Source organism: Nannospalax galili, unplaced genomic scaffold, assembly GCF_000622305.1.
Source record: "Nannospalax galili isolate Female #2095 unplaced genomic scaffold, S.galili_v1.0 scaffold1350, whole genome shotgun sequence".
NCBI lineage: Eukaryota > Metazoa > Chordata > Mammalia > Rodentia > Spalacidae > Nannospalax > Nannospalax galili.
This window is the reverse complement of record NW_008327998.1, coordinates 110,566-130,156: the sequence shown is the minus strand read 5'-3', so window position 1 is coordinate 130,156 and position 19,591 is coordinate 110,566. Positions and strand designations below refer to the sequence as shown.

The 19,591-nt window shown below is 43.6% G+C and overlaps 1 long non-coding RNA gene across 6 annotated transcripts; it reads right to left on the bottom strand.

The window, feature by feature from the left end:
• Positions 1–2,583: 2,583 nt before the first annotated feature.
• LOC115071048 lies at positions 2,584–8,105 on the bottom strand. 6 transcript variants are annotated; one of them, XR_003850161.1, is made up of 3 exons: positions 7,845–8,105; positions 7,011–7,244; positions 2,584–6,179 (listed from the first exon to the last, which is right to left on the bottom strand). It is a non-coding gene; the product is annotated as an uncharacterized LOC115071048 (long non-coding RNA). The 6 variants fall into 6 exon arrangements; XR_003850176.1 differs by having other exon boundaries at positions 7,011–7,195; XR_003850183.1 differs by having other exon boundaries at positions 7,011–7,058.
• Between the last annotated feature and the right edge of the window lie 11,486 nt (positions 8,106–19,591).

Below are 19,591 nucleotides of genomic sequence, written 5' to 3'. Positions count from 1 at the left end.
GTGGCATCCAGGCAACGGGCCCCATGTGTGATGTACCCTCCCTCCAACCCCCAAATCAGTGCATTACATGTGGGCTAGAAGAACAGAAAATCAAGGCTGGGGTTGTGGCTAGGCTGGTAGAATTCTCTATCTAGCATACACAAAGCCCTGGGTTCTATCCCCAGCACTCCATAAACTAAGGGTGGTGGTGCAGACCTGTCTAAAAATTAAAACAACAACAAAAAACCAAAACAATCAAACCAAAAGCAAAGTCTTAAAGTTTTCTCTTTTAAAAATATTTATTTTTATTTCTCTTTGTGTGTGTGTATCTGTGTGTCTGTCTGTGTGTCTGTGTGCTTACACCATATGTATGTGGGTAGCTATGGAGACCAAAGGAAGCCACAATATCCTCTGAAACCAGAGTTAGGCAGTTGTGAGCTTTCTGAAGTAGATATGTAGGTTCTGGGGACTGAACTTGGGTCCTTTGCAAGAGCACCAAGTGCTCTTGACTATGGAGCTGTCTCCCCAGCCTTAGTCGGTTTCCTTGTCCCTCATGGTGTTCCTGATAAATAAGGCCCAGTACTGAGCAAAATCCATGTTTCCAGAACCTAGACCTTTGTGCTCAGCAAGCGGACCTGGCTCCTCTCCAGGGCCGGTATCTTCTGCACTCTTAATCAGGGTCCTTCTGGGTACTGAGGAGCTCTCTGTCCTTCAGCCCAACTAGGCAGCATGGCCACTTTCAGTAGGCCTGAGGAACATGTGTCTAAAGTGCGGTGCTGAGGGTCTGAAGGCAGTGCTGGCTCTCCCAGGGCAGGCACAGCCTGGGCCCCAGTGTAAGAGCAGTCAGACTACCCTGTGTCAAAGCCAGGCAGATACGGATGGAAATCAGGTCAGTGTGCGCCCAGTGACCACAGGTGACACTTACATAGCATCTCCAGGGTCTAAACATTTTCTTCTTAGCACTTGGAAACTTGCCTGCTTCTTCGTGGTATTTGCCCTTTGAGGTACAGCAGACAGGAAACTGAAACGCAGAGTCTGGGGACCAGCCCCACACCGCAGGGTGGGGAGTGGTGGGCCTGAGGTTTGATCTCAGCTGCTCTAAGAGATGAGTGGTTCAGAGGTGCCTCTGCTCCATGTGACCAGGGTCTCACTTAACTGCTGCAGTGACGTCAATTTATAGGGCAGGGTGACCTACACCTGAAGTCAGGGGACCTGGGCATCCCCCTCCTGTCTCTGTGTGGCTCTACCTCTACATGCAAACACCATAGCAGTCACAGATTTGGTCTTCCTGGCTACTTGGGTCAGCCCCCAGCTGGAGGAGGCTAGAGGCTGCTGGCTGCCTCCTGTGTGAGGCAGGCACATGCCAGCCCCTCCAGGAAGAATTCTGCCTGCTTTCCTTTCCCCTTGACCCAGAGGGGAGGGGTGCTGTCTGTAAGCAGTTCCTAACACTGTTGCAGGAGCCCTAGAGAGGTGGGAGTCTGAGCGTCAGCATCAGTCTAAGGTCTGTTTTTAATGAACTCTGAAAGGTTAGCTTGCTCTACTGGCTTTGTCCTAGTGACAAATGTGCATGCATTTACCACGTGCATGGCCCCTGCTGTGTGTTTGTGTGCGCATGTGCATGTCTGCTTAAATGTGTGCTTTTGTGTGTGTGTGTATTTGTGTGTCTGCATGTGTGTTTGCACACGTTTCTAAGTGTGTTTGTGTGCTTGTGTATGCATGTGTGGGTTTGTTTGTGTGTCTGCTCACATGTGCATATGTGTATTTGTATGTTTTGTACATGTATGTAGCATGTGTTTGTGTGTCCGTGTTTTATATATGTGTACATATATATATAAGGTGTGTGTTTGTCTATGTCTGTTGTGTGTTTTTGTATGTGTGCAATTGTCTAAGTGTGTTGTGTGTTGTGTTTGGTTTTGCATGTGTATCGTATGTATTTGTTTTTGTATGAGTGTTGTGTGTATTTATGTGTATTGTATGTTTGTTTTTGTGTTTGTGCTGTGCGTTTTTGTGTATCATGTGTATGTGTTTGTTTTTGTACATGTGTTGTATGTGTTTGCAGATATGTTTATGTGTATTATGTGTGGGGTTTTGTATGTAGAATGGTCAACAGCAACAGCAGCTCCTTTATGGAAATTTTTTCATATTTGAAGCTGGGTCTGTCTGTGGTCTAGGTGAAAAAGAATCCTTGGTAAAGAATGTTTAAAACCAGGGAGTATGGATGTAGCCCAGTTTGTAGAGTGCTTGCACCGCATTCAGGAAACCCTGGGTTTGATCCCAAGCTCTGCTTAAAATAAACCAGGCATGGGGTACACACTTAGGAAGTGGAGTCAGGAAGACCAGAAGTTCAAGGTCATCCTCGACTACATAGTAAGTTCTAGAACAGCCTTAATGACTAAAGACCCTAGCTCAAGAAAACAACAGGGTGGTGTGATCACTCAGTGTGCAAGGGAGCTGGCTGCCAAGGCCAACAACCCTAGTTCAAACCCTGGAACCCACACAGTGGAAGGCAGGACCCAACTCTGACAAGTCATCCTGAGACCTTCACCCACACCCCACACAAAGTAAATAATAAATAAATAAATAAATAGGTCAAAAGCAAAGAAGAATGTTTAAAACAAGAGTGGCTGTCCTGTTCTGACACAAAGTCATCTTTGTCAGTGGGTTTCTGTAGAAACAGCAGCATATGTGCTCCTCAAAAGCAGCTATGAGGTCTTGCACCATCTCTGAGTGGCACCTCCCATTTGCAAGGCTTTTCCTCCTACCTCTCAGGATGAACCCAGGACCTTTGCAGCCCTGGGCAAATGGTGCGGTGGTCCAAAGATTCTGTCATGGGGCAAGGAGCAGCTCTTCTCCCACAGCTCCGCAAGCTGAACCCCTGAGCGAAGCCACCACCATCGGCATCGGAGCCAGACAGAGCTGAAACTGAGCCCCAGAGCACCCCCTCCCCCACTGTGGTAGCCGGAACTCAGAAGTACTGGTAACAAATGTATATGCATGCCTCTATTTGCATATGCAATGTGTGTGCATGCACAGCTCCCCACACATACACGTAATGGAGATCTGCGGGAACTAGTTTCCATGTTTATGCAAATAGTACCGAGACGGATGATGGATATTTTCCTTTATAAATGGATGGTGAGAAGGAAGACGACTTAAGGAAAATAATGAAAGAACCGAGAATAATGTTTTCAATTTCCTAGGTGGAAAAGTCATTTCCCAGATTAAACTGTCTGTTACTACCTTCGTGGCTAGTCTGGCTCAGCTTAAAATTCTTGTAGTACTTTCGAATTCATTCCTGTTTTAGATGCTTTATCAAGGCAGATGGATGACACTTCATTCCATTGCTAGAATTTGGTAAGCAGTATCAAAGGGATGCTTCCCTCCCTGTCTCCTCCCTGTGGCCTCATCCCTCATGACTCCTGTCTGTTCCCCCACCTTGGCGAAGAGACAAGAACACTTTCTGCTTTGTTTTATGGCTATCTTGAAAATAGGCACCAGCTCCTGCATAGTGTAGTATACAGAATTTTAATGAGCACAAATCGAGCAGCTTGGTCCTTCAGTCTGGTAGGAGAGGGTGACGTCAGCCTGTCCAGGAAGCATGGAACTGATTTTAGAATTGCTCTGAGAGTGAGTAGCTCAGTGGGGTGGGTTAGCACGAGGACACCACACTCTGGCCCAGCCTTCCTCCCTATCTATCCATACCACAAGGAACAGAGACCTGAATTGAATCTTCAGAGTATGGATGCCCTTCAAAATAAAAATCGAGAGGTCAAAGAACACTGATGGTTTTTAAAGAGTAAATTTTGTAATTTGTTAATTGTCATAGAGTTGAAATGATCCAAATCGACTGAGTAGATTTGTGTGTCTAGCTCTAGAGTTTTCTTTCCAATTTTAGGCTTTGATTCATTTTGCTCGTCGTGGACAATGGTTCTTTTGTGCCACCTCTTCTGTCCCTTTCTTCCTATCTCCCTTCTACACGTGTCTAGAAGTACAGGTTAGACCTTCAGTGTAAATCGTACTGTCCAGGGTTTTGTTTCTCTCCTGCTGTGTAAAGTGAGAAACTCCAGTATCCAGGGCAGAAAGCTGTGTGGTAAGCTGGCTGTCAGGAGAGGCAATGTTCACTGAGATACTGATAATTGCAGAGCCCCATATACACTCTCCATGCCAAAAGACAGACTAAACAATAAAAAATGAAGCCCTACTCCAAAGCGGGACCCAACGGATCACACACTCTTCTCTCAGGGCTTTAGAACACAGATGTGCGCACACACTGCTGTAAAACTGCAAGGCCGCTCTTTTCCTTTTTCCTTTCAACTTGATGGTTTAGCTTGTGACTAATGAGTTAATTAATTAGCAAAGATTTTTAAAGCTCAATAAAGAATAAACACACTATTTACTGCAAGGCTGTGTTATATAACCCCCGAGAAGACCGTTTAAGCCTTAAAGCTTCTTATAAAGCAAGGAAAACAAACAAACAAACAAAAACGAAACCATCAAACTCTCTCAATTCAGAACAATGACTTCCAGACATTGTATTAACCTTTTTAGCAACTAACTTTAGTAACTCGAGGTTTCATTTTAATTTTTTGATACTAGGTCTCACTGAGTAGCCTCCCCTAGTCTGGATGGAACTCACTGTGCCTTGGCCTCCGGATTGCTGGGATTACAGGCCTGTGGTACCATAACTGGCTCAAGGCTTTTATTTCTTGAATTTAGGTGATTCTGTGAACACTTTCCTGATGGAGACAATTCCAAATAAATATTCTTCAACAATGACCATTACTATAAACATTGCTGAGACCACTTTCGTCCCATCCCCACCAACCTGACCAGTTAATAATTTCTAAGCTCCAGGCTGGACATGGGAAACATGCAACAAGGTCCTCAAAGACCTTAGAGGAGAGAAAAACCAAATATTTCACAATACCAGAGAGACTCAGCATGTGTCCAATGAGTGTCCCAGAATAAACTGTTCCGGAAGTGAAGATAAAGAACTTGGTGTGAGTTGCTGTGGGTCACAAATCCCAACAGAGGAAGTTGAACTTGAGGTTGATTTTCCAGAGCTTCATGGCCTTTGTGGAGGTAGAGTTCATCCTAAATTGAAGGAAGGAGACCCATGCGAAAGTAGATGTCCAGGCCAGCTGGGGCTACAGGGAAACCCTGTCTCAAAAAGACAACAGCAACAAGAAAAACAGCAAAGCGGATGTGGCTGCTGCCTCCTTCAGACTTGGTGCTGACTGCCCAGGACTGACTTGAATGCCGGTGCCACTCAAGCTGATCAGAGAACACCTCAAACGCCAGGCCGAGGAAACTGCGTTTAATTTACAAAGAAATAGAATATTTCATAATACCTAGAGATTTCAAAACCAGAAATCACTGAAGCGGTTATTTTACCACTCTGAAATGCTAGATGAGTCATCAGCTTGTTTGGTAAAATGATTAACCAGCTGAGGGACTGCACCAGGACAGAACGAAAGGGCAAACAGGACTCACGCTGTGTGGATGAGCCAGAAGCCTGAGCACCTCTTCCCAGTAATTACAAGAGGGAAAGGAAAACTCCAGCCTGTCAACATGCCTTCCACGTAGCACTGTTCAATATCTTCTAGCTGGAGATATGAATAAGTAACCATTTGGCTGATGAACCCAATAAAGTGAACAAGAGCCACCATGGAAGGCCTAGGAGGAAATTGCCTTTGCTACAACTCACTTTCTGCTTCATTAAAGATTAACTCACTTTTATCTACCTATGATGTAAGGTGGGATGAGGAAATAGATCCTTTTCATTCTACCTTTGAAAGACAAATGAAGATCACCAGGAACAAACAGACAGAAAACAACACAAGGCCAAACAGAAGCCCGGCACAGCCCACATGTTAACCAGCTGAATGGTACTGCTGATTCAGTGTCCCTGGGGGAAAAGCAGCTAACTGTCCTCTTAAAGAAGAACATTCAAATGTTTTCCAGGTGGCTTTTACTCTGTCAGAATCCATTATGGGGAATGGGGGTGGAAATGTACAGGCTTCAGATATCCAGCTGATAAGAAGCAATACCTGAATTATTTCTAAATGTCCTGGGAGTCCAGAGGCAGCCTAAAGCATCTCTGTTTGGATGTCATTTTCAATCAGTTGCAGCTGTTACTTGAGCTCTCATTTACCCATAATCAGAAAAAGGGCTTGAGCTTGAATCAAGCTTCTTTAACCCTGGGCAAGAGAAAGAGGTTGAAAAAAATAGCCAGTGGGGTCTGGTGGCATGCCTGTATCCCAGAACTCACTAGGCAGAGGCAGGAAGATCTCTGTGAGATCTACAGCCTGAGCTACATAGTGAGACTCTGTCTCATAAAATAAAAAAGTCAATATTGATCATGTACTCACTAGGCAGAGGCAGGAAGATCTCTGTGAGATCTACAGCCTGAGCTACATAGTGAGACTCTGTCTCATAAAATAAAAAGTCAATATTGATCATGTGATACTTTGTGTTTTTAAAGTCACGGGGCATCCTGAGAGTAATGAGTTGAAGAGTCAAAGTTGATTTCTACTCGAGACTAATATTTTGGCTGATTTGGGAAATGTGAGGATCTCTTCAATAAGGAGTTTACCCTCAGCATCATTCCGAAAATGCTGGTTCAAACATTGCAATTTGTAAGGTGTTCAATTGATGTTTGTTTTTCAATATTAGCTGTCACCCATCTTTATTATGAAGGTTCCCTCCAAAAGATGGTACCCTTGGGGTTGCCATTAGGAACTGGATTTCAGGTAATTCCTGTACCTGCCTTGGTAGTTTCCTCATCCAATCTATAAAATAAAAGGTCAAAGGGGATAATCTCTAAGGCCTATTCTAGAACTACGTCTGTTATTTGCATACTTTTAATTTACATACTTTTAATTTTAATACGGCTTTCATTCAAACTGGCAGTGAGTGCTACGCGTTCAAACCCTAGAGCAGTGCCCACAGCGTTGAAATGGGCGTGTTTAACAGCAGAGCCTGTTGGCAGGTGTGCTGGGTGTGGCCTCTTTTGTACCCATTTGTCTTACTTGGTTACAGTGGCTCTGGGTGAAGCACCATCAACATCTCTTGGGGACCTGTTGAACATGCAGATATCAAGATTGATCCCGGACTCTGGTGTCAGGAGCCGTTAGTGGAAGTCGAGACCCAGCTCAGAATTTTAACAAACTCTTTAAGCTTGGTAGTATAGTCCTGTAATTTCAGCACTTGAGAGCTTGAGCAGGAGAATGGTAAGTTCAAAATAGATTGTGAAACAGTGATATCTTGCTCCAAACAAAAACAAAAACAAGACAAGACAGGAAAAAAAAAAGAATGTCCAAGAGATTAAAGTGACAAGTTTAAAGTCTGAAGTAGTGACTGATTTAGGTCTATGTCCTGCCTGACCTTAGCCCCAAGTATTACAGAGAACCCTCCACTGTTTATCAGAGGGGTTGGGATACACCGCACAGCCAGATCAACTCTATTGCAACTTGCAGATTTCCAGCTATTAATTCGTATTTAATGTGTTTTTCATTAAGCCCTCAGGGCACCTCTTGCTGCAAATGGAGCCTTTCCCCTGAGCTCACAGTTCCTCCTGCCTTTAGTCAGCTAGGGCTCAGTTCTGCGCTCCCTCCCTGCTGGGTTCTCCCACATCCCCATCTCCCGTCATGCTATTTTCTCTATTGTCTGGAGTAAAGTCTGGATTTTGTTATTCAGTATAAATTCATCCAGCCTTGGAGATAACTTCCAACTGCAAGAAAGTTTTCCCACCCTGTTCAACCTCCCCCCCCCCTCTGCATCATGGGGCAGGGCTGCCTGGGGAGTCTTCAAGATCTGTATCACCTGAAGTACCCTTCTGCAGAGCGCTTGTCCTACCCACTCACCTGGAAGAGGTTTCCTAAAAACACATATTCTCATCTTCTACTCCAGCCAGTGACGACTCAGAACCTCCAGGGAGCAGGATTCCTGCCTTTGACCAGGTTGGTGGGACGTTCCATGCTGTTAGATGGGCTGTTTAGCACTGAGCTCACACAAGGCAAGACTTTAGGGCAGATGGGTGACGGGATCTCTCTCGTGACTACACCATGGACTTTCACTTTTAGCTTTGCTACTAACTGCAAAAGCAGCCTATCAGCAATAGACAACATAAGATGTACACAGGTGAGTGCATGTGCTTCAATAAAACTTTATTTATAACAACAGGCAGCAGTGGCCATAGTTCACTGACCTCTAGGAATAATTATTTACTTTGATAAAAATTAACTAGTGTGTTACCTTGAACTTGGTAGAAGCTTTTGGAACAAACAAATCAATCCAAGAGCACTCTGTAATGTAGCGTCACACATTAAAATAGATAATTATCTCACTGCAATATTGCTGGAGGATTTTGAGTAAAGTCCGTGCTGACATGTGGAAACTCTTGGTGGTCTGGGCAGAGGGGTAATCAAAAGCGCAGAGCCTCCTTCTGAATTCTAATTTAGTCAGCTCATTTCTTGGTTTTCTGTCTACAAATTATATTCAATCTCATTGACTTCCCAACAAAGGCTTGGCTGAGCAATAATTTGTTGAACGTTTAAAAAAACATGCTGAATAAATGCTAAGTGTTTGCCCAGCAGAATAACCAGGAGTCAGCAGTCCTCCCCAGCAGAGACTTAACTTAAATGTCTCATAGAAAGTGGCACTTTGTCCCCAACTAAAATGTCTCCCAGCTATCCCAGCTTGCTGAGGAGAGACCTCAGCTAGTTGTGTGGCTGAGCCTGGAGGACGGCAGGATCAAAGCGTGTTTAAAGTTGCTAAGAGGAAGCAGCTGCTTTTCTGAGCTCTGCAAAAGACTCTCAGAGTTTCCAGTGAAATATAAACTTACCGAAGGCCCTGTGGGAGCCTGCCTTAAAATGTCATGCTTTTGTTTATTCCTCTAATAAGCAGCACACGGGTGAGATGTGTGGTTCTGAGAGAATCAGAGACGAGTTAATCAGCTACAAACAATAAGGAACTTTACACTGGCTAAAGAAATTGGACCAGATGTAAAAAAAAAAACCAACAACAAAGACCCTAAGGCAAGATTAAAACAGTCGTTTCCCTCAAGTCTGTGATAGCTCTCTTCACAGATCTGTCTCTGAATACCGGGGTGGCTGGATTACCCTGGTTGGCTGGACTACTAATTACTGTTCTTTGAGATCTGTTCCTCCGTTTTCCCAAGTAGAAGGTTTTTCTTACCTGTTCAATGGGTTGTAACTTTTCCACTATGCTTACTAACCAGGAAATATCTCTCTCTCTCTCTTTTTTTTTTAAAGAGTCATTTGTTTCTAAAATCAAGGTTGGAAACTAATGCTTTGAACAGTGATCCAAATGCTGGCAATTATATTTTTAGCCAGGAAAAAAAAAAAATACCCAGAGACTGTGTTGTTCCTGGTCCCGATGGCAGTGAGTTCTCATCCTGTGGAGAAATGTCCTGTTTTAGCTATAGTCCTTAAGACAAATGACAGAATGTGTGAGTCCAGTTGGGGAGAGCATGGGAGGGTGCCAGTGGGGACGGGGGATAAAGATGATTAAGATTGATTGAGATGTTCTGTACGAAATACACAAAAATTCAATAATAAATACATAAATTATATGAATAGAGATACTTGGAAAAAAAAGTTGGAGAATGTATGTCCATAGAGACAAGGGCTCATACAAGGTTTAAGATGAACCTGATGGTGGTATTTTAGGTTCCTGAACTGTAAGATGTTTTCAGTGTTGAAGTCACAGGCCAGAGTCAGTAAACTTCTTTCTGTTTACCCGTTCTTGGTAGACCAATGACAAACTGATCACATGTGAAGCACAGCTAAAAGTGGCATGGTGACGTCAATAGACAATCAATGGATTTAGGCTCTGAAGTATTTTTTATTTTTTTATTTTAATGTGTATGAGTGTTTTGCCTGCATGTATATAAGCATACTATGTGTGTGCAATACTCGCAGAATCTAGAAGAGGGTGTTGGAGCCCCTGAAACTGGAGTTACAGATGGTTGTTAGTCTCCATGTGGGTGCTGGGAATTGAACCTGGGTCCTCTGGAAGAACAACTGTTCTTAACCACTGAGCCCTCTCTCCAACCCCATAATTTCTAAAGTATTTTTTAATTGATTTATTAATTTAGGAAAAAAAATCTCAACACCATCAAGAAGGAAGGCACACGTTAACAGGTTTTAAAAATATTTTATTTATTATTTTTATTTCATACGTATTGTGTATTGCCTGCATATATGTAAGTGTACCGGTCGGATACCCTGGAACTGGAATTATGGACAGTTGTTAGCTGCCATGTAGGTGCTGGGATTTGAACCTGGGTCTTCTACAAGAACAGCCAGTGTTCTTAACCACTGAGCCATCTCTCCAGCCCCACATGTTAACAGGTTTAGAGAGAAGGCAGATGTCCCTGGAAGACTGTGGAGCATTTATCTTAGTGAGTGTAAAGGGAGTTGCCTGGCTTGCATTTTTCAAGAGAGGAAAGTCTATCTAGGGTGGTCACACCATCTGCTTTGTCTAAGAAGCACCAAAGTGTCTTGGACCATAAACATCTCACCTTAAGAACCAGTTCCCCAAGACAGAAAGAAGAATCCTGATTTTTTTTTTTCACACGGGTAGCGCCTTTCTGTCACAGGTTAGGATATGGGCCTGAATTAATGGCTCATCTTTGAAATGGCAGTGGCTAGCTCCTGGGCTGTTTTTCTATCCATTTCAAGGAAAGGATAAATTATTCCATCTTGTCTGAGAAACATGCCACAGTCATAGAGTCCCAGGACTGGAAGGAGAGCTCAGACTTTCACAGATGAAAATGGGATTCATGAAAGATCATTTTGGGGGCTGGAGTGATGGCTTAGTGGGTAAAGCACTTGCTGGATATGTGTAAGAATCTGGGTTTGAACCTGGCACCCACGTAAAAGCCAGGTGTAGCCCAAGTCTCTGTAATCCCAGTGCTCTGAGGAAACACAACAAGACCCTGTCTCAAAGAAGGTTGATGGTAAGGATGGACCCCCCTTCCCGAGGCTGACCTCTGGCTTCCACATGCATGTCATGGCACACATGTGCCCACATAAAAGTACACACACACACAGAGTCATTTCTTCCCCTAACATTTTTTGTTGCTTACAGCAAACATTCATATAAAGATTTTCAGTTTACAAATTGATTCCCCTTTCGTTATTTTTCTTTGGTTATTATAACATCCTTCGATACGATATGTTAGAATAATCAGTCTAGTGCACTGATAAAAAAATTTGGGTCCAGGGAGATGATGTGAAGCCAAAAACAGTCCGTGGATGTGGAGGGCAGAGAGAGGTTGAGTGTGGTGCCTCTCCCCATCACTACTCTGTCAGAAGCCACTGGAGTGTAATTCTTCTCTGGCCCTTGAATCTTTTCATGTTTGCTTACCTGCACTACTACCGTTTCAGATGAAGCCATGATCATTGTTTTGTGTGTGTGTGTGCTCTTCTTTTACTTGTGAGAATTTCATACATGAGTATTTCCTTTGCAATATCCCCATTCCGCCTGGTCCACCATCCTTCCCATGTCCCCCCATTCCCTCTTAATTTCTTTGATTATCGTTACATAAACATGCATGCATTGATAAATACACATGTGCACAACACACATGTATAATGTACTCACTCCATTTAGAGGTACTCATGTGTACCTGTATTCAGGGCTGCCCACTTGGGATTAGATAACCTCTTAAGGATCTAGTTCCTGGAGAGAACTGATCCTCCCTCCCTCAGCATCCATTGATTGCCCTGATTGCCCCTTGCTACATTTCCCTCCAGATCACACTGCCAACTCAGTTTTGGTCCACTCGCTAACCATGTTTGATGCTAGCCCATCTCCAAGTAGTCCAGAACAGAGGCATGGCCACCTAGCGGTCAAGTTTAAGACTTCTAATATTTCCCAGAGCACATGTCAACAAAGGCCTCTGTGGGTCTATTGTCCTGAATCTCACCCAGCACTCACCATACTAATCCCCACCCCCGTTGTCCTCCGAACCCAGGGACCTTTTTCTATCTTTGTCTCAGAGTGTTGGTGGACACAAGGAAGCATGAGGCAGGAAAGAGGAAAACCTCTTCAGCTTTGAGAATGAGGGCCAGATGAACTGGATTCACCTCAATTTCTATTAGCCGGGATTGTGCCGGATATGTGATAGGTACTCCACAAGCATTTGCTGAATGAGCAGATGCTTAAAAGATGGGTGCTTCTATTCTGTTCAAAGCCAAAGTTGCAGCGACTCTATTTACTGATGGCAATGAAATGCGTTTACCATCTCCAGAACTTTTGACTCATGATGGAAATGGAGGCTTCATTTAGCATTGTTATTTTTTCTGCAAACTTGTCCTTTTTATTTTTTAAAAAATCCCATTATTAGAAAATTTGAAACAAAATAAAAAGCAGTTACCAAGAACAATAATGGTGTCTCATTTGGCATACCCAATAAATCAGTGTCCCGTCATGTCCAATTCTCACTGCCCTATTGGTCAATGGAATAAAATTGAAGCCCAACTCTCACAATCACGGCCCCAAAGGGATAATTATTGGACTTGCAGAATGCAGGATGATTCCTGCTTTCAATACACAGAAAGTTGAATACATACATCCACCACAAAAAAGGACAACTCTGTTCTTCTCTTCAAATTACCCTTTCTTTTCTTGATTATAAATATTCTAAGATGCCCACATGTGTATTTGTTTATATATATGTACGTGAATACATTGTAGGTTAAGAATGCCCATGAAGAAAGATGTGTGTGTGCGTGTGCTTCGTTTTTTTTTTTTTATTTTTACTTTTTACTTTCTGAGATTGGGTGATCTCACTTAATATTATAAATTCTAGGTCCATCCATTTTGTTGTAAATTTTTTAGTTTCATTTTTCTTTAGAGCTAAATAATATTCATTTCTATGTATAAAACAGTTTCATTGTCCATTCCTCCGTGGATAAAAAACTAGATTGGTTCCAGTTCTTTACTATAGGGAATAGAAATAAACATAGGGACACAAATATTGCTGTGGTAAGATTTGGAGTTCTCTGAGTATACGATCAGGAGTGAGATGGCTGGGTCACAGGTAGCTCTATTTTCAATATTCTGGGGCCCTCCGACTCATTTCCATAATGACTGTATTAATTTGCACACCCACCAGCAGTGAATAAGGTTCCTCTTTCTCCACATCCTCTCCAACATCTGTTGTGAGTTTCTTGATAACAGCCCTTTGACTGGGCTACCATGGTATCTCAAAGTAGTTTTAATTTGCATTTTCCTGGTTACTAGGGATGTTGAAAACTTTTGAAAATAGTTGTTGGACATTTGTATTTCTTTTTCTGAAAACTGTCTATTCAATTTGTTGGCCCGTTTGTTGATTGGTGATTTTATTTTCCTGGCATTAAAATTTATAGTTCTTTATATATTCTGGATATTTACCCCTTGTCTGATGTACAGTTGGTAAAGATTTTCTGCCATTCTGTGAGCTGTCTGTGTGCTACACTGATAGTTTGCCTTTCTGTGCAGAAACTTTTAAATTCCATATGATCCCATCTGATACTTGGGGCTAATTCCTGAGCTATCGATGTTCTGTTCAGAAAGTTCTTGTCTGCCCTGATGTCCTGAAGATTGCTCCTTGTGCTTTCATCTAGGAGTTTAACAGTTTTCAGGTTTTAAATTAAGATCTCTGATCCATTTTGAATTGATTTTCGTACAAGGTGAAAGTTGTGAATCTAATTTTGCTCTTCTGCGGGTGGAAATCCAGTCTTGCTGACACCGTTAATTGAGTAGGCTGTCTTTCCCCCAATGTATGCTGTTGCCTCTTTATCAAAAATTAGGTGATCATGGGGGCTGGAGAGATAGTGCAGCAGTTAAGAGCACTCGCTGCTCTTACAGAAGACCCAGGTTCGAATCCCAGCACCTACACGGCAGCTAACAACTGTCTGTAACTCCAGTTCCAGGGGATCCGACAATCTCTTCTGTCCTCCATGGATATTGATGACATGGGTGTACTTACCTACATGCAGGCAATACACGCATACACATAAAATAAAAATAATAAATAAAATATTAAAAAAAAGAATTACGTGATCAGACTGGAGAGAGGGTTCAGTGGTTAAGAGCACTGGCTGCTCTTGCAGAGGACCCAGGTTAGATTTCCAGCACCTACATGGCAACTAACAATTGTCCATAACTCCAGTTCCAGGGAAATCCAAAGCCCTCTTCTGGCTTCTGCTGGCATTGCATGACATATGTGTACTTACATGCAGGGAACATATACACATAAAGTAAAAATAATAAAAATATTAAATAGAATTAGGTGTTCATAGTTTGCGTGCTGTTTTATTTCTGGGTCCTCTCTTCTGCTCCATTGCTCTGCCTTTGTTTTTATGCAAGAACTGAGCTGTCTATATCACTATAGCTCTGAGGCATAGATTGACGTCAAGTGTTGTCATGCCCCCAGATGTGTTCTCACTCCGTAGTATCGCTTTGGCTATTTGTGGTGTTGACGGTTTGGATGAGAGTGTCCCCCACAGGCTCCAAGTATTTGGACAGTTTTTCCGCAGTTGGTGGTTCTGTGTGGGGAGGTTTTGGGAGGTCTGGCCTTGCTGGAGGAAGCACATCACCTGGGGGGCAGCCTTTGAGAGTTCTTTAGAGTTAGCAGATTTCTACTCACTTTCTGCTTCCTGTGTCTACTTGAGGATGTGATCACTTGGCTTTCTGCTCCTCTTCCCCTGCAACATAAACTCAGATAAACTCTTCCTTCTGTAAGTTTCCTTGGCCACGGTGTCTTATCACAGCAACGGAGAAGTACCTAGGACAGTGGTGTCTTGAGTTTCCATATGAATTCTTGGTTTGTTTCTTCCAGTGTTTTGCAATAGACATTGGAATTTGGGGAAGTATTGCATTAACTCTGCAGATTAATTTTTGTAATATAGCTGTTTTCAAAATACTGATTCTCCCAGTCAAGGGACACGGAAGCTCTTCCCAACACCTAGCATCTTCTTTCATTGCCCTTTTTCAGTATCTTGGCGTCTTCATTGTAATGTCTTTGTCTTCTGTTAGGTGTATTCTTAGTACTTGAATTTTTTTTGGTGCTGTTTTGAACGGGATGTTTTTTCTAGTTCCTTTCTCTGAAAGCATATGGTTGGTCTGTAAGAAGGCTGCTTTTTATATTAATTTTGTATTTTGCAACTTTACTGTGTTTATTAGATCTAAGAGTTTTCAAGAAGATTCCATAGGATCTTTTGAGTATAAAATCATGTCATCTGCAAATAGTTTGACCTCTTATTTTTACTGTCTTTCCGTCTTTGTCTAAATGCTATAGCTAACACTTAGCTGCATTGAATAGGGAGGAGAGTGGGTGTCTGGTCTTGGTCCTGATTTGAGAGGAAATACTCTCAGTGTACCTCCATGGAACACTGCTTTCTACAAACCTGTTATAAGAGCCTCCACTAAACATTTTAGACATTTTGATTATGTTCTGATTCTCCAGTGAGACAGAACCAATAGGACTCAAAAGGAAATGTGTAAAATCTAGGAAGACATTGATCAGAGTGATTTAAAGTGTGCCCCACATGAGAGGAGTCCGCAGAGTACCACTCCCTGAAAATCTGCTCACCTCTGAGGTGGAGATTTGGTGCTGCTATAGTTTGAAGGTCTGCAAGTCTGAGGGCTAATGATATAGATTCTAATCTGGGTCCGAAGGCTGGAGCCCCTGGAGTGCTGAGGGCAGAGGAGCATCAGTGTCCCAGGCAGTGCTCATGTGAACTCTCCACTTGGTGTGACTCAAACCTTCAGCTTTTCCTATGGTGCCCTCCACATGTTGGATGCCGCCCACCCACACCAGGGAGGCCAGTGGGGCTCACTCAGTCTTCCACATGAAATGCCATTCTTCTCTGGAAAACTCTATTTGTTATTTTTATTTTATGTGTATGAGTGTATCGCCCACATGTATGTAAGTGTACCCATGTTGTGCAATGCCCAGGGAGGTCAGAAGAGAGTGTCAGATTCCCCTGGAACTGGAGTTATGGATGGTTGTAAGGTGCCATGTGGGTGCTGGGAATTGAACCTGGATCTTCTACAAGGGTGCCCAATGATCTTAACTGCTGAGCCATCTCTCCAGTTCCCTCTCTGGAAAACTCTTTACCGATGCATTTAGAAATGTGTAATCAGTCATCTGGCCATTCTGCTGCCACATCAAGCTGACATGCAAAACTAACCATCACATAGATAGTACATGCATACCACAAGGGTAGACTCTGTAGACTATTTAGTGAATTAACTATTAATTTAGGGCTGGAGAGAAGATTCAGCTGGTCAGAGTGCTTGCTGTGCAAGCATGAGGGCCTGAGTTCAAATCCCCAGCACCAACATAAAATGTTGGGTGAGGTGCCATGTACACCTGTGACCCCAGCACTGTGGGGGATGGAGACAGGAAGATTGCTGGGACTTACTGGTTACTAGCCTGGCTTCAGGTTCAGCAAGAGACCCTGTCTGAAAGGAATAAGATCAGCGTGATAGAGCAGGACACCAATGTCCTCCTTTGGCCTCTGTGTATGTGTATGGAGCATGCACACCTGCACACGAGTGTGCATATATGACACACATACACCACTCACCAACACATACACACAAGACACTCGTTTATTTATTAAACTGCTGTAAGCTGTGAAATGTGCGTATATGACAGTAGAGAGCTTTTCTCTGATTAGACAGGGTCTGCTTTTGAGGATCTCATTCTCAGAGGTGTGGAAAGCAGGACAACTCCTTCACTGGCCCTTCACTGGAAGGGCTGTCGTGGCATTTACTTTGAGCAGCGATGACAAGCTCGATCTTCTGCAGAGAGCACGAATGGTGTGTGGGTGTTTCTCCTTTAATCTTTTCAGGTGAGAGTTTTATCAGTGTCTTAGTTGACCTCCAATGTGCTTGAAAATGAGGAGTAATAAACACATGCAAATTAATGTCTTTCATATCAAAGAGAAAAATCCATTGTGCAGAAGAAAAGTTTGGCACAAGCTTTGGCAACATCATTCATTCCGTCCTCCCTTTTTTCGCATTAACTCTCATTATTTTGGTCAAAGGCATGAAAACTTTGGATTTGCACATCAAAACTGAGGAGTATTTTTGCCTTGGTGAGCTTGTATTCTTTTAGTTTTTTTTAATTATGTGTGTGCATGTGTGTGTGTGTGTGCATTTGTGTATGTGTGTGTGTGTGTGTGTGTGTGTCTATGTTACAGGCGTTTGTGAGTGGCCTGACATGGGTGCTGGGAACAAAATTCGGATTGTATGGAGTAGCTGTCTTGTCTACTGTGCTTTTAACTTCATTGTCAAGTCCTTTTGCCACATTGAAAGGTAAAATTATTCTCCTAGTTCAGATCTTCTGAAGAGTGAACTCCTTTCGTACTTGGAACAAAAAGCCACCAATAGTGTTTTAAACACATCTGGATGTGTGCAAGATGACTTCACTTTGAATTAACTTCTGACCTTCGGGAATCAGAGGAAAAGTAGCATACATTTTCCTGAGAGGAGGACATGGATGGGCAGAGAGATGGATGGATGATGGAAGAGCCACTGTGGGAGCCTGAGTTGCCAAGGCAACTGAGAAGGCCCTCAGTGGTTATACAGAAAATGGAATGGGTACTTATCTTGTTGGATCCTGTTTCCCAGTCTTGTCTGATAAACCTCAGAGTAACTCACCCATGGTCAAGTTCGACTCCCCCAGGATCCTTGAGGATCTCATGGAGCTGCTTCTAATTAAACTAGTCTGTGAACGTCCTCAGTGAGGATTTCAAATTCATCCAGTGTGATGAGCACAGGGCCACAGAGCTGGGAGCCTGGGCCCTGCCAGGGCTGTGGATGCATTGCTGAGTCTCCTGTGATGCATGGCCCTTAGCAACCAGTGACAAATTCATCAGCATTAAGCAGTGTGGCAGAGCTCACTTGTTAGTCACACCAGCCCCTTTTCAAGTGCTTGACAGGAACAGTGACCCTTTGTACTGGACAATGCAGGTGGAATATTGCTACCGTGCTAGAAAATTCTACTGGAAAGCACTAATAAGAACTGGCAGCGGTAAGCATCAAGAGAAAACGGGCTTTTACCTTCTGAAAGGCACTGTCCTGTCCAGGGGCTGGAAGGGCCTGGAAGATGGGGGTGAAACGTGTCCCACTGAGGGGCCCTGACCATGAGAAGAGGAAAGTCTATTTCAGAGGTACAAGCTTTACATGTTTTCAGCCCGTAAAAACGTAAGCATCTCCTAGCACATTCATCTAGACCAACAGCCAAGGGCAACTCTTCATCCTGCATTGGAGCCTCTACCTTCTTGTGTGGCAGGGGTTGGAGGAGGCACTTGACCAGGCAATGTCCTTGTTAATGCAGTGGAGATCTGTCCTCTGAGGTTGCTAGTTAGGAGCTGGGCTCTCATATTTGAATTAGAAAAGCTGAGTCTCCCTGGAAGTCCATGAAACATGACTGCATCTCAAGAGGGCGTGGAAGGGTGGTGAAGAAGTCAGGTGCTCACTTCAGTCAAATAACCCAGCTCAGAAACCAAGTGCTGCCACTCTGAGTTGGACTGAATGAGTCAAACACAGCAATCCGAGGGAATAAAGAATCTCATAGCAACTGCGCCAGCCAGGGTTCTCCCAGCGATGGGGAGCGTGTTCAAAGAGCTATGGAGAACTGCAAGCCAGCCAGATGTTTCTAGAAAAAACAACTCTCTGTGTTCAGAGTCTCCTTTCTCCCGGGGCCTTTAATATGATGATGTCTGAAAGGAACTGGGGAGTTAGGGGCAGGGAGGGGGTGAGCCCCACGGAAATGAAGCCAGCTTTCCCCCCAGATAATGGAGGTCTTTTCTTCCTGGGCCAAGCTGATCTGACAATCTCATTCTGTTTGAGTTCTTTCCCAGGAGGCACCTCAGTTCCTGGAGCAGTCTCCTGGCAGACCAGCTCTGCCACGCAGCCAGACCTGTAAACGCTAGGAGTCACTGCAGTCAGCACGTGCCAGGAGCTTCCAGGGATTGGTTTAGCTGATTTCTCAGAACAAGCTCATGAGGGCGGAACTGTCACATTCTTTGGACCAAGAATTGAACTGGGATTCTGAGAAGTTAAATGCTTTGCTGAAGGGCTGGAGCACTGGGACCTGAATGTGATGCCCTAAACCTATATACAAAGCCAGGCATGGTGGTGAGCACTTGTAATCCTAGCCCTAGGGAGGCAGAGGCAGGCCAATCCCTGGAACTCATTGTCAGTAAGCCTAGCCTACTTGGTGAGTTCCAGGTCAGTGAGAGACTGAATGTGTCTACCAAAAGCAGGTGGATGACTCCTAAGGAAAGACACAAGAGGTTGACTTCTGGCTTCCACATACACAATTATGCATTGGTACACCACTCAGATAGGTCTGCCTACATCCACTTGAATATGACCACACATACCACACACACACACACACACACACACACACTTGCTTGAGATTCCTGAGCCTCACTTGCAGATAAAGATCTTAACCCAGTTGTGCATGATGAGTCTTGCTGACTTTCTACAACTCTACTGCGCTCCCAGTTGGGTTGAATAGTCTGAAACTCAACATTTGGCTCCTCTGCTGTAGGATTTGTGCTTGGAAAGATTGTGA